This window comes from Eublepharis macularius, chromosome 2 (genome assembly GCF_028583425.1).
Source record: "Eublepharis macularius isolate TG4126 chromosome 2, MPM_Emac_v1.0, whole genome shotgun sequence".
Classification (NCBI taxonomy): domain Eukaryota; kingdom Metazoa; phylum Chordata; class Lepidosauria; order Squamata; family Eublepharidae; genus Eublepharis; species Eublepharis macularius.
This window is the reverse complement of record NC_072791.1, coordinates 195,296,035-195,311,750: the sequence shown is the minus strand read 5'-3', so window position 1 is coordinate 195,311,750 and position 15,716 is coordinate 195,296,035.

Below are 15,716 nucleotides of genomic sequence, written 5' to 3'. Positions count from 1 at the left end.
AGTGAAGTTCTGGGGCCCTAGCTATAACTCTTCGAGGCAACCTTGCAAGAGGATAATGGCAGGTCCACAGTTTGATTTGTGTAGTAACTAGTCATGAAACACTCTTCTACTAGAAAACTGTAGGTATCAAATTCCAGCTTGACTTTTAATATTTTCTACTTTAATGTTCTCTACTTAAAGATCTCTATTTTTGTTTGTTTGCATAGCAAAAGGAATTCTAGCAGTATAGCACATGGTCTCTGTAATGTCTTTCACACTGGAGACTAAATAGTGGACCAAGTATTTTAATTAAATTTATAGGCACTGATCAGCTCATCCAGGTCTATTTGTTTCTATAATTTGCTTTCCTAAAATGGTCTGAAACTTTTTGGAATGTTCCTTGGAATTCTTGGAACACTCCACCTCAAAAGTGCAGAGAGCGCCCTTTTGTGCCATAAAAGTGAGAACTCCCTCATCAGGGGAATTCTATGGGACCACTTCAACAGGATTTTAAAATCTTTTTACCCTTAAATGCCCTAAACATGGTATTCATCCAAGAATCAAAGAGGGCTGGAATTTGATGTGAAGTATCTACTTTAATATGGAGTAAAATCTGGCACTGTTTCCATCAAGCCTCCATTTTTGTTGGTCTTTGCCTCCATTTAAGCTCTGGGCTGCATAATTCGGCCACTCATGCCTTTGGTACCTTCACAGAGGTAACAAAGACCAGCTCTAACATGTTTCCTCCATGTCCCAAGACCTCCCTTCTTGAGTTGAGGAAGTTCATGGGAACCCGTAGCACCATAACACACCTGCCAAACAGGAAGTTTGCCTCAGAGGTCACCTAGATTTACCCCCACCAACCCACTCACTCATTTTCCCAGGTGGAAAAATCAAATCCTTTGTATTCTCATCTATTTTCCAAGCCCTATGGTTGATGCTAGAATCCTCCCCCAAACTCCCCCTTGCAGGTTCCTCACTGTGGAAGTGGGCCCAGCTTAGCTGGCACTATGCAACTTGGCAGAGTTTTCCCAGGGCAAGGGAAAAGCTGAAGAGAGGAGGCAGATAAAGGTAGGTTGTTTGGTGGGTGGGAAGGAGAAAAGGAAGCATGAAAAGAGAAAGGCAGGAAAGGAGAGGCAGAAATAGTAGGGAAGGGGAAAATGAGATGTCCCCCACAAGTCTTTATGGGTTCCCCTGCTTGTACTCTACACGTTACCTCTTTTATGAGTTCCCCACAACTTGTGCTCTGCACAGACACACACTACCTTGGGATATTGGCTTCTATAAAAAAAAAAGTGGCGGTTAGGGTTGCCAGGTCTCCTTACCCCCCAGGCAGGAGGTTGGAGACATGGCACTTACCGGATTGCTGCCTTCATGCATGTGCGCTCCCGGCCTGCACAATGATGTCACTTATAGGAAGTGACATCATTGTTCAGGCCACCTTGGGTAGCACTCCCACACTCTGCAGCAGGCTGAATTGGGCTGATTTGGGCCAAAATCGGCCTACTGTGGTGCACAGGAGTATGCCGCGCCGCCTGGGAGTGTGCCCCAAGAGGCATGTTCCCCTACCTTTCCCCCTGTTGGCCAGGTAAGTGGAGGCAGGGGGTGGAGGATGGGAGTGGGGGATCCCCCACCCCCCGCATGGGACTGGCTACCATAGTAGAGGTATTGTATGCACATGCAGTAGCAGAAAGGGGAAAACTCTCCTCCCCTGCACTGTTTTTGCATGGGGGAAAAAGCTTGGAAGAAAGTCAGGACTCCCTCCCCACTGGCGGCAGTTTTCTGTGCCCATTAGCATGCTTTTTTAAAAAACGGAAGCCAATCCCCGAGGTGATGCGTGTCTATGCAGAGCATGGGCTGGCTCTGTGAAGAACTCATAAAAGAAGTAACATACAGAGTGACTGTGATTGTCAGACATTGGCTGTTTTTCAGCCATCAAATAGCTGGTGACATGAACCAGCAGTTGAGCATCCCTCCTCCCTTCCAGGGCCTGCATTTTCCAAGTTTTATTTTAAGACATGCAGCCTTCGCTTCCTCCTCTCCCTACCAAATTTCACTCTTCTTGTTATTTATCTTGTCCGTCCCAATGACAGCGGACTGTAATTCCTTGTGCTTTTTGGCTAGTCTGCATAACAGACAATGTAGTGCAGTGTGGTCAGACTAAGATCTGGAGTCCTGTGTTCAAATCCTCACATTGCTGTAAAGCTTGCTGTAAAGGTTAACTTGGGCTCATCATGCTCACTCAACCTAATCTACCTCACAGGGTTGTTGTGAGGTTAAAAATGGGGAGAGCCATGTACACAGCTCAGGATAAAAATGTGCTAGGTCATTTCCATATAATTGATAATATAGGGAGGACATTAAACCTGGCACAGATTCTTCACACTGGGCAGTGAAGAATCGGCTTTCCCCAGGTTTCTAACAAACAAGGAAATATATTATACCTATTCTCTGTATTCTGTATTTTGTAAAATTGTCTTCTTATATTCAAAGACTTGTGAGAAAATTGTTTATACATTTTTTGTGTGCCATTAGGCCTCGTCCACTAACAAAAGCCCTGGAGCTCCATTAATCACTCTTCATGGCAGAGTAAACAGCAGTCTGGCAACAGATGCTCATTTTGCTCCATTGCATCACTTATGGTAGAACATGTTGTGTGTGATATTAGATAGAAAACACTCTGGGAAAATAATAGACTTTCTAAAATGCAGTTATTAATTCTATGAATCGTGTAACAGGAGGGCCAAGGTGCTTAGAAGATACACGGAAAACACCGAGAGCTGATCTGCACATTCAAGGAGAAAATTCCAGGACAGTTTCAGTGTGCGTGGGGAAGTTTCCCTCGGCACTGTTTTCTGCTAAATACAGCATTCGAGAAACGTTAACTTGTCAACACCATCCTCTTTTTATCAGTATATTACATTTTTTGTATCTTACCCTTTTCCCACTGAGATGTTTACTTATTTCAATTTCAAATGCACTGTGGCTAACAGTAATATACCCCCAAAATAACCTACAAAAGCATGGTTTCTAAAAGAAGTGTTTGTTAGGCCGTGGATTGCAGCATAACTTCACCCCGTGGCTTTAACTATAATGCTACTCAAGATTTTGTGAATCTATTTATGATGCTTATTTGATAAATTGACCAGCAGGGGATGCTGTTGCAGAATTATTTCCAACACTCTCTGAAGCAGGGCTTCCTCATCTTATATAGAAGCAAATGGGTGTTGATACGACACTCAATTGACATGTACAGCGAAGATGTTTTTTGAGGACACGCACAGATCTAGAATTTTGCTCATGTGTGAAGCGGAATTTGTTGTGATTATTCATGGGAGCACAAGATGGTTTGGGTGTTTTTACTGTGAAAGGAAAAAGAAGGGCTTCTTGCCAAAGCATTGCATATGGAGTCACTCAGGGTTTAGCCAGATGGTAACTTATTTTGGAGCCCTGAAAAGCACTGATGCTTTCTGGATACAATGCCCAGTACAGTTTGGTGTAGTGGTTAAGAGTGCGAGACTCTAATCTGGAGAGCTGGGTTTGATTCCCCGCTCCTCCACTTGAAGCCAGCTGGGTGACCTTGGGCTAGTCACGGCTCTCTGGAGCTCTCTCAGCCCCACCCACCTCACAGGGTGTTTTGTTGTGGGGATAATAATAACATACTTTGTAAACCACTCTGAGTGGGTGTTAAGTCATCCTGAAGGGCGGTATATAAATCGAATGATGTTGTTGTTGTTATTACATACCATTGTATTTTCAGCAAGCAAGTGACCCAGCCTCCTTTCTATTATAGTGCTTTTGTGACTTGCTCCTTCTTGGTTTGTATCACTAAAATTATACAAAAACAGGTGCAAAAAGTGTGTGTGAAAGAGGGGGGAAAGGATGAGCATATAAGTCTGAGAGGTACCTCACCTGGCTTACTGCCATGCTGTGTAGAAGCAATGTACTCCAGCAGAGAAGCTGCTTCAGATCCACCCCTTTGCCCTTGATGATAGGAGGAGAAATCAAATGAGAACAGGGCTCCGATCTCAGTCCCTGTTACCAGCAAGCCTATCAGCTGAACTCACCTCAATCCTTTGAACCAGAGCTGAGAATGAAGACCCCGGGGAGTCCCGTAGACACAGGCAAGTCATGATTTTGTTTCCTATATGATATTTTCATTGGGTCTGGGAAGTGAGGGTGGGGCACCCAGGATCATTGTCTAGGGCCCCACAGTGGTTCTTGGTGGTCCCACCCACCACAATTTCACTGATTGGTGCTGGAAGATCATGGAGCTGAGGTGGGAAGTATACCTTCCTGTATAGTAAGCAGCAGCACGATTTTTACAGAGACAAATGTCCTATGGGGAGGAGGGGGGAGGTCTCTTCAGAATTCTGGTGGCAACGCATGGGCATGCCAGAGTTGAGAAAAGAGGTGCCCATGCTAGTGGTGGTTCTTGTGGTCCATTTTTTTAATGTGGTATATCAATATATGGAAAAATTATAGGCATCAGGCAAAGTTTTGGTGGGTCATTTAGTGGCTGTTGGGATTCCAGCAAAGTGTGCTGGACTTGGTGGACCTTGATTTTATCTATTGAGGGGCTTCTTATGTTTCAAATCTAATCTGGGGAATCGAGTTTGATTCTCCACTCCTCCACTTGAAGCCAGCTGGGTGACCTTGGGTCAGTCACAGCTTCTAGCTCTCTCAGCCCCACCCACCTCATAGGGTGTTTTGTTGTGGGGATAATAATAACATGCTTTGTAAACTGCTCTTGAGTGGGCATTAAGTTGTCATGAAGGGCGGTATATAAATCGAATGTTATTATTATTATTAAATGCAAACCCGGATCAACTCACATAGATTAGTTATGCCTTAATGTTGAAGAGATCTCAAATACGTTCCAGAGAGGAGGACAAGGAAGGTGGACGTCCCAGCAAGAGCTGAGAGACAGCACAGCTAATTTGCCAGCAGTGGGAGTTCCACACAGCTAATCTGCCTGGATCAAAGGACAGATCGTGAATTTATCCCATGTGCATTCCTAAGATTGCTTCTACGGAGGAAGTTTATTGCTGAGGCGGAGGTTTTGGCAGTCATTATTAAATGCAAACTTGGATCAACTCACATAGATTAGTTATGCCTTAATGTTAAGGGATCTCAAATATGTTCTCTGGCACTGCAGATTTAAAACATGCGTGGTCCATAGGGCATCCAGTGATTAAAAAACAATAAAGTTCACCACACAAGATTTATCAGTAACTACAGCTGAAGACAGGGATTTTTTTCAGTGGGAAAGCAGTGGAACGCAGTTCCAGCATCTCTTCAAAGTAATCACGTGTCTGGTGGCCCCGCCCCCTGATCTCGTTTCCTCCCTGTACACAGCCCAAGGCGCCCGGCCCTTTTGCAGCACGCTGAACCTCAGCGGTGGCGAAACAGGAGCGGGCCCCACACTCCAGCTTGCCAGGGAGGGGCTGCCTCTACTGCCGCCTCCTTGAGTGCTCCTCCTCAGCCGGAGGCAGAAGGGAGTCTCCCTGCCCACAAGGGTGCACCAGGCAACGAAGCAGCAGGCATGGCCAGTCGGCACAGGAGATTTCCTGTCCCTGGTGCTGAGACCAGGCTCCTGGGGGGGGGGGGAGGCAGCCACGCCCTGCTGCTTCCTGCGAGTGCATGCAAAGTGGCAACACTTTGGCTACATCACTGAGTCCTAACACCTCTTATCCTAGAAAAAAAGCCCTGGCTGAAGATAATATTGTATATGACATACAGTGCTTCATTGCTTAGGATACAAAGCACAATGGCCTTTTTGGAGATGGCTATGTCTGGGCAAGTCCTAATTTGTTCTTCAAGCAACCAAAACAGTGACTCAGAGGAGAAAGAATATATTCATAATTTTGGAAGAGACAAAAGACAGTAGTTGTAACGTAGAAACCTGATTTACTTTGTTGCAAACAAATGGACAATAAATATATATTATACAATATATAGTAAAAATACAGCATAATACGAGTGCCACTAAGAAAAAAAATAACCTAATTTTAAGACTTATAAATGCTTATTTTGTAATATGTACATTGCAGAAATAAGCCACAATAAATACATCAAATTACATATCATTCATCATAAATACTGAAAATATAAGTACAGAAGGATACAGTTAAAATAAATGATTACAGCGTAAGGTCCAGGTTAAGGTCGGTCGTATGCTTTGTGTTGCGTATGTTACTGTTTTGGCATCTATGAGGTTGCAACAACAACAAAAAATCAATCCAACACACCAGATGTATAATGTTAATTTGCCAGGATGAACATTAGTTGGCTTTCTATTTTCTCACCACAGAGGTCTGGGCAAGAAAACCTCTTACGGAACAGAAATCTTCAGTGATCTCTGGAATTACTGCCACGTAAGTGCTGGTGCATATGGCCATCTTGCTTAGGGTTAGAAGCTCACGGAAGCCTCTTGCTTTGCTGAGCAAAAGTTGTTGCACAGTTTACCATTCAACTCATAATGGAAAGGCTTTGGCAGCACGCTCAAGTACCCATCTAGGATGAGTCAGAAGGCCCGTCTGCCATGATCAGAAAACAGCCCTTGACAAAGTGATCATGTGCATCTGTCCTGCACGCTTGTTAAGAGCAAAGTTTTCATTATTTACAATTTTAAATTAGATACAATTAGAATGTGCATCTTCTGTCTACTCTTAACATGTTAGTTCTGGATCATTCTCTGTGCTGAAGAACAGTTTGTTTTGAAATTCTATTGGACAAAGTACACACCAGTTTTCTGAGAGAGTATTCCAGTTCACAGAATTACAAATGTACCTTATGTGTTTCTTTACATGTTATCAGTGGCTGTCGAAAATGGGGATGGGTAGGGAGAAGAAAGGGCAAGGCAGGAAATTTAAATCATACAGAGCTGATGGTTGTTCAAACCAAAGATAATTGGCCGTTTCCACACTGCTCACCTGCAGAATGTCGCAAAAAACCCACGGAAGATAGTGTCTTCTCACACGAGTTTTGCGCAATGTCATGCAAAACTCGCACGAGAAGATGCTATCTTCTGCGGGGGTTTTTGCAACGTTCCACAGCGTTCCGGATGAAGGTGAGTAGTGTGGAAATGACTATTGTTAAAGCAAACATGTCTCTGTGTTAAATACTGGATGAGTTTTCTTACATAATGTACAATGTTGTCAGTATAAGCCATATCATTCTAACAAAGTGCTGTGTTATATATGTTCAGGATCTACACCTGTTCATATATGAATGCTTCCATTTTTGAAAAGCTCTTATACTAGCAAATGAAGTTAAAAACAGCAACAGCAGGTTGGTTCCAATATGGAAAGTACCAAGCTCTTATGGGTAATTGTTTTACTCTTTATAAACTGCTACATTTCTAGTAAAAAGCCCATAGTTTTCATGTGCCTTTCTCAACTACCTTTTAGATGCACTTCCGTAACGATAACTGTTATCTAGACCAATGAGTGAAGATCCAGCTAGGATTACTTTGCATGGTCCTTGACATACAGTCTGGTTTATGAATTAATGGGTAAGAAATATCAAAGGCTTTCAGTCTGTGCTTCTATATGAATATGATTATTGGCTTGGAACAAATAAGTTTCAGATTCCCTAGGAATTCCCCTTTAAAGAAAGAACTAAGAACACCTGTTGAAGCCTAGAAGCATAAGGTTGGGGGCTGAGGAGGTTATTCTAACAATGAATCCAAAAATAAACTTCTAGATCCAAAGTTTATTTCCAACATTCAATCTGCTTGCTTTCCATCACAATTCTATGGTAGCATGAAGCTGCAGAGGCTCAGCTAAAAAGTTGCATTGTGGGAGAAATCATGTTCTTCTACTCTGGATATGGGTGGATTTTTTAAACTGTCCAGATCCTCTTCCTTTCTTTCAGTTTTGGGGGATGCATCTTTATGCCTCCTGAGTTCCTTTGTGCACAAAAGCCACATGGAAATTGCTGGGGGGCGGGCACTGGTAATAGGTAATATTCTGGCAAAATTAAGACTATTGTGCAGCTCAGTGGTGTGGTGCAATGGTACAGCAGCAGCGCTAAAGATTGCTGATGCACTACCAGTAGTCCTTAACAGTAGTTGTGGCATCAGGGACATGCTGTGGCTGCGCACTGCTGTTGGGATGCTTATATGCGATCCAAAGTGCCACAGCATAAGTACAAAGGATGTACGTGCATGGAGCCATAAGTTCCTGACGTGGAAATTAGAGCTGACTCTTTCAAAAGAGCCGTGGGCTATCTTTCTCTTTGTGAATTTAGCATTTGGTACTTTATGCTACCCCACTCACAGCTAAACATTCTTTAGCAAAATAAGAGTATGTATAAATACGATGTTTGGGAGTTACATTACCTGCTTTGATACACCTCCATGTCTGCCGTTGGTGCGAGCAGAAAACATTTAACTGCACTGCAGTCAAGTTTAAGTTGCTACTAGAATTTGCCTATCAGTGCCAAAAATGACGGATTCTGTTCAGGCTGGCTACAAAATTCAGTTTGGAATCCATCTTTTCATGCCTGTTTGAGGTCCTGTTTTAAACCCAAACCTTATCTGGGAAATGGATAGCTAGGGAGAAAAAAGACTAATATTAACAAACAACGGCAAAAATTCCTTGCTGACCATGACTGGGATCATCCTGCTATAGAAATAGATGTTAAATCATTGCCATATGGTTTACAATAAATGGAGTCAACAATCAATGCATGGCCCCTTTTTGCACTGAACACTATCTGCAGAAGGCTGATGTGTCCCGTCCCCCCCACAGGCACAGCACTCTTGGCTCTATCAAAGTTCTGAAAGCACCCATCACCTGTCACAGCCCCAAACAGAACAGTGGGCTTACATGGCGGCTAATTTTCCTAATTAAATACCGTGGAATCACTTCAGTACAAGCCTTCAGATTTATTCAGTAAGAGCTCAGCTACGTATACTTTGAGGTTATTGCCCATTCTACTCTTGGACAAGCAATGAGTGTTCCTAAATAAATATGACTTTAAAAAAAAAGTTAGCATGCAAGTGAGTAACAAAACTATGAATGTTCACCTAGAAAGAAAATAATTTGACTGGCACGAGAGCTGCAATACTAGGTAGGTTCAGTCACTTGATATCGACATCTTACTTGCTAACTAAGGAATGGTCAATTCCACAGTCCTCTGTCTTTTGTCTCAGGGCCAAGCTACACATGACGAATGACACTTGAATGGCAAGTGGATTGAGTGGAGGGCAAGTGAACAGGGAGAAATACACTTGCCGTTCAAGTGTCATTCGTCATGTGTAGCTTGGCCCTCATTCATTCTAAGGACTCGCAGAAGCCTCTTGCACAGAAGTTTCGGGCAATAGTCTATTGATGTTCTTGCATCATCAAGGAGTTTTTGCACATTCTCCCTGTGACTTGTTATAGTAAACACTTGGCGAAGCTGAAGCTCATGGGATTATCATCAGAAGAAGGGAGCTTTGACTCTCAACAGCTTATACCCTGGATATCTTGTTGGTCTCTAAGATGCCACAGGACTCAAATCCTGCTGTTCACTGGATCTTGTAACCCCAAAGCACAAGCAGTCTAACAAGGACTGGATAATTGGACACAGGGCTTTTTTTCAGGGGGAACGTGGGGGAACGGAGTTCCGGAACCTCTTGAAAATGGTCACATGGCTGGTGGCCCCACCCCCGCCCCCTGATCTCCTCCGCGGTGCGGAGGGCAATCTCAACTCCCCTCTGTCTGGAGATCAGGGGGCAGGGCCACCAGCCATGTGACCATTTTCTCCGAGGGCAACCCACTGAGTTCCACCACCTCTTTTCCCAGAAAAAAAGCCCTGATTGGACATATTCCTGATAGAAAGTCCCAGTTCCCCGTATTTTCTCTGGAGCAGCCCCTAGTGGCGCTGTTCATCTCTAATTATCAACAACACAGTATGCAAGTAAGCATTAGTTGGCTAGGATCCTATTCTTAGATGATCTTTTTGCTTTGCTTTTCTGGCCAGCTAACTTAAATACGTAGGACAATTTCTCTTGAGACTGACAGAAGTACAAAAAAACGTGCTTCCAGTAGCAAGGCTGTGTTCCAACTTGCTACCTAGCATCTACACCAAATGTGCATCAAGTATCTTATGAGTGTAAAACTCAGCATGATCACCTTCGTTACCGATGTGGCCCAGAGATCTATTGTAAAAAAATAAATATAACATGCAAAACTCGTACAAAACACATTCACAGTTTTGTCACCTAGTCACAACAGACCTTTTGGCACACAAAAGTCCACAGATATAAAAGCAAGGGCTAAGGACGCAGGAAATTAACAACGCTTCATAAGCTTCTTTCTGACATCCAAGAAGCTTTGACCCTTGCTGTGAGTCTGGAGTCTGCCTGGTAGAATATGCCAGGTAGTAAAATTCTGAAAAACTAGATCAGGAAGGTTCAGATAGATTGAAAGAAGCGAACAGAGATGGCCATTCAGATGACTTGCTCAAGTCACGCTTCCTGCTTTGGCATTTTCATATAAAGCACAAGACCACAACCTCAGTAACATTTCTGGGACTTCCGTAAATATTTCTTTAAGGCCAGTTAATTTCAGTGGGACTTAGGCTTGGTTCATCTATGCATCACTTGACTCCTCTGCATTTATGACTGTCAGATAAGGACATGAGCTGGAATGAAAAGCACTGCATTCCAGGGGAGGTGGTGTGGTATCACTGTCCTGTCGTATACTGTGATGATAGGATGGCCCCTTCACACATGCAAGTCATCAATAGGTGCTGCACTAGCCAAGCGGTTAACTTGCATGTGTGAAACAAGACACAGTGGTCCTAATTTTCCCTGGCCCACCCCTGCCAGCAGTCATTTATATGCACTGCTCTGTGCTGAGCTCTGCTAGATTGTGACCTAGGTTAGAAACCTGTCAAAACTGAAACATAAAATGTACAGGGTTCAATCTACAACATCAGCAGAGTGAGACAATGAGTGATTCCGCACACGTTGGATAATGCACTTCCAATCCTCTTTATAGATCATTTGGAACGGATTTTTTTTGTGAGCGGAACAAAAAAATCCACCTCAAATGATTGATAATGTGCATTGAAAGTGCATTATCCAACGTGTGTGGACTCAGCCTCTGATTGCCCTGCTGAGCCACTCAAAATTCTGGGGTCAAGAGACCCTCAGGAACAGCCTCACAGGGCAAAGCAGGGTCTCCAATGTAAGGGGGAAATCCACAAAATTGCCCTCTTTTCATCCATCACTGGAGGTGCCTGTTCACTAGCATGACTGTGGTTATGCCAATGGAAAGACACCCTGGGGGTCAACCTACAGCCCAACTGCTTCATACAGTTACATAAAATTTGTCTTCTTGGAGAATGAGGTCAGCCATTCAAATGTCCCCAGCCGCACCCAGAGGAACATATTTGCCTGCTACAGTAACCTGCTTAAGATCATACCTTACGGCAGCGTGGGAAAATGTAGGCCCTCGTAGGAAAATGTATTTTGATCGACTTTACTGATACTGGCTTTACTGATACAACTGCGATTTAATTAAGCTTAAAAAAGAAATTTAGTTAATTGTTTTTTAGTCATCGATATAGTTTGTTAATTCCTGCTGTCATAGAAACATATAAAATGGTATGATAGTAAAAACAGCATTTTCAACTTTTTCTTGACGCCATCTTAGCACCATGTTTTTCCTATAAAGAGTTTACAGTGTTTACTGTCAGTCCAATATTAATTCCTGGAAGTGTAATAGTAACAGATATATGCAGACAGAGGCAAACTGCTACAAGTGGACATTTGAAAACTAATCTGCTTAAAGAAGCAAAATTAGCCTTCATTTATAACTAATGTAACACAGCTATGGGCCATGAACCAGAGACAATCTGGCACGCCACAGCAACGGGGTACACCTTAACCAGGGGTGCTCAAGCACCTGCTCATTTGGCTCTCATCTGATTTGCCAGCGGTGATCAGGCAGCACATTAATAGAGAGGCCATTTGTTCCAGTGAACAGATGCAAACAGGTTTCAACCTCTTTGCAGCCATCAGAAGCATTATGATTTCCTTCTGGGGAAATGCTGCTCTGTATCCATCAAAAAGCAAGAGTCTAGTAGCACCTATAAGACTAACAAAATTTGTGGCAGGGTATTCGCTTTCGAGAGTCACAGCTCACTTCTTCAGATACGAGCAGTGACTCTCGAAAGCTCAGACCCTACCACAAATTTTGTTAGTCTTATAGGTGCTGCTGGACTCTTGCTCTTTTCTACTGCTAAAGACAGACTAACATGGCTACCCACCTTGATTTGTATCCAGCAAAGTTTTTTGAGGGGCAGGGGAGAGTGGAGAGGGAATCAGGAACCGACTCCCAGCTGATTGCAGAAGTTGGGTTCCTGAGGACTGGAAGGTAGCTAATGTTGTCCCCATCTTTAAAAAAGGTTCCAGGGGAGATCCGGGAAATTACAGGCCAGTCAGCCTGACGTCAATACCGGGTAAGTTGGTGGAAACTATTATCAAAAATAAAATTAGTGGGCACATTGATGACCAAAAGCTGATGAGGAAAACTCAGCATGGGTTCTGTAAGGGAAGATCTTGTCTCACCAATCTGTTAGAGTTCTTTGAGGGAGTGAACAAACAAGTGGACAAGGGAGACCCGATAGATATTGTTTATCTTGACTTCCAGAAAGCTTTTGACAAAGTTCCTCATCAAAGGCTCCTAAGTAAGCTCAGTAGCTATGGGATAAAGGGCCAAGTCCTCTTGTGGATCGAAAACTGGCTAATTAATAGGAAACAGAGAGTGAGCATAAACGGGCACTTCTCACAGTGGAGGGTGGTGAGCAGTGGGGTGCCACAGGGGTCGGTATTGGGTCCAATGCTTTTTAACTTGTTTATTAATGATTTGGAATTGGGATTAAGCAGTGAAGTGGCTAAATTTGCAGATGACACGAAATTGTTCAGGGTGGTGAAAGCCAGAGAGGATTGTGAGGCACTCCAAAGGGATCTGTCGAGGCTAGAAGAGTGGGCATCCATGTGGCAAATGAGGTTCAATGTAGCCAAGTGCAAAGTAATGCACATTGGAACCAAAAATCCAAAATATAAATACAAGTTGATGGGGTCTGAACTGGCGGAGACTGACCAAGAGAGAGATCTTGGAGTCATGATAGATAACTCACTAAAAACGTCAGCACAGTGTGCGACTGCCATAAAAAAAGCTAATGCTATGCTAGGGGTTATTAGGAAAGGGATTGAAAACAAATCAGCCGGTATCATAATGCCTCTGTATAAATCGATGGTGAGGCCTCATTTGGAGTACTGTGTACAGTTCTGGTCGCCACACCTTAAAAAAGATATCATAGCACTGGAAAAAGTACAGAGAAGGGCAACTAAAATGATTAAAGGGTTGGAACACTTTCCCTATGAGGAAAGATTGAGGCGCTTGGGGCGCTTTAGCCTGGAGAAAAGACGACTGAGGGGAGACATGATAGAGGTTTACAAGATAATGCACGGGTTAGAGAAGGTAGAGAAAGATGTGTTTTTCTCCCTTTCTCACAATACAAGAACTCGTGGGCACTCTATGAAATTATTGAGCAGTCGGGTTAGAACAGATAGAAGAAAATACTACTTTACACAAAGGGTGATAAACACATGGAATTCGTTGCCACAGGAGGTGGTGGCAGCTACAAGCATTGCCAGCTTCAAGAGGGGACTGGACAAATATATGGAGCAGAGGTCCATCAGTGGCTATTAGCCACAGGAGATAGATGGTATTCTCTTTGTGGGGAGGTGGTGCTCTGTTGTCTTGGTGCTGGAAGGAAGGCAGTGGGAGGGCTTCTGGTGTCCTGGCCTCACTGACAGTCCTTTAGATGGCACTGGATTTCTAGCCACTGTGTGTGACAGAATGTTGGACTGGATGGGCCACTGGCCTGATCCAACATGGCTTTGCTTATGTTCTTATGCTTATGGGTTCTTCTGATCTCCCATTTTTGCTGATTCCACTGCAGATCCTCCATGTTGCCTACCACACTGTTCCAGGGTGTGTGTCTCTGCTGACCTCCACAAGCACAATTGCAGGTGGCAATGTATGGGGTTCTTAAATGGTAGCACACAATGTTTAGAAGTGTGGTTTGCCTGTTTTCTTAAATGGCCCTGTTCTTTTGTACTTTTACATAAAAGTAGAATTGGCAAAGATAAATTGTTTACAGCTTATGGCCAGAGTTCAACTCTGCTTAAGAAACCAGATATTTGTAGCATTGAATACACCCATAGGTATACATGTGTGGCCACATCAGACAGTTTACATCTGCCTGATTCAGAGATTTTGATTAATCCACGACCTTCAAGGATTCACTCCGTTTGTCTTGTTCTGCACAAAAAGAATCTGCTTCCATCTATGGAAGTAAATGGAGACTGTACATGCAGGTGTCCATGTGGATCTAGGCCCTGGATAAGGGTGTCTTTTAGGCAGCTAATAACAACCTGTATTAGTCATAACTGAAAAATAAGGATTGTGGACGTAGTCCTGTGAATATCAAGTCATCTGTCAGATCAAGTCTTCAATATCTGTAGATTAGAGTAGGTGAAATTCTAATTCAGTTGAAGTGAATGGTAAAACACCCAAAGATCCTCGTCTATGTTCTGTTTACAATGCTTTTGCCACACTGCTTTATCAACCAACGGCACAATATATCCCCCCTGTTCATTTTTGATTTAAGTATTTAGAAATAATTTGGGCAGATCAGCAACAATTTTCTGGTGATTTTGGCATGGTACCTACCTAGTGTATTTCTTAATCCCACAATTTGGCATGTTTCCAAGATGATTCATAGCCTCAGCACATATAAAGGTACTGCAAAAAGACACTGGACTGTATTAGTAAACTATATGTTTGCAAGGTAACAAAAGACTGAGATCTATAGCTTCTTTCCTAAAGGAAAAGTCGGGGCACAGTCCAGCAATAGATAGATGTGCGACCAAGACAGCAAGCCTAAACAGGTCTACTCAGAATCCCAATTAAGTCTACTCAGTGAGTCTTATTCCCAGGAATGTATACTTAGGATTGCACCAGTCCTATTTTAAGTAACAGACTGCAACTAAATAACGTCCCCTTGATTTTAGTGGATTGTTGGGCTGGAGTTAGGGAGTGGGGAAGTGTGTCCGTGGACATCTCATGTGCTTCCTCTAATATGTATCCTACCAGACTGCAGCCACAACATATGTTATACATAGGTCCTAGTCCAGTTGATTCTTTAATGGAACATGCAACTATACTATATGCACTGTTCTGCACTGGCTACTGACAGGGAGAAAGGGTTAGTGACAGGCGACTCCCAATAAAGGGAAGGCCACGTTTAGGAAGGGGCAGGGAAAATATAAAGGTGAACTGGAGTATGCACATAATATTTTATGTTGTACATTCTCTTGTGTTTCTTCTGGACAGACTGATAAAAGCCACTGAAAATACAGGAGTTTTCCACATGTGTTTTTTCTCATTAGTTTGGGTTCCATACGGCTTCGATTTATGCCCTGGTTTCCACAAGCATTTTTTTGTCTTTCATTTTCACTTCAGGATCTCCACCCCCCAGTTTTTTTTTCTGGTTCTTGTGAGATCACTTTTACCCCAACTGGTTTTTTTGGAAGCCAATTTTGAGTCAATTTTTTCCTAGTCTGTGTTTTTTTCAATGTTGTGTGTCCCACCCACTCCCAGCCCACTTTTCGATGACTAGACATTCACCATTGTTGAACCACTGCTCCCCACACCTTCCTTCCCCCC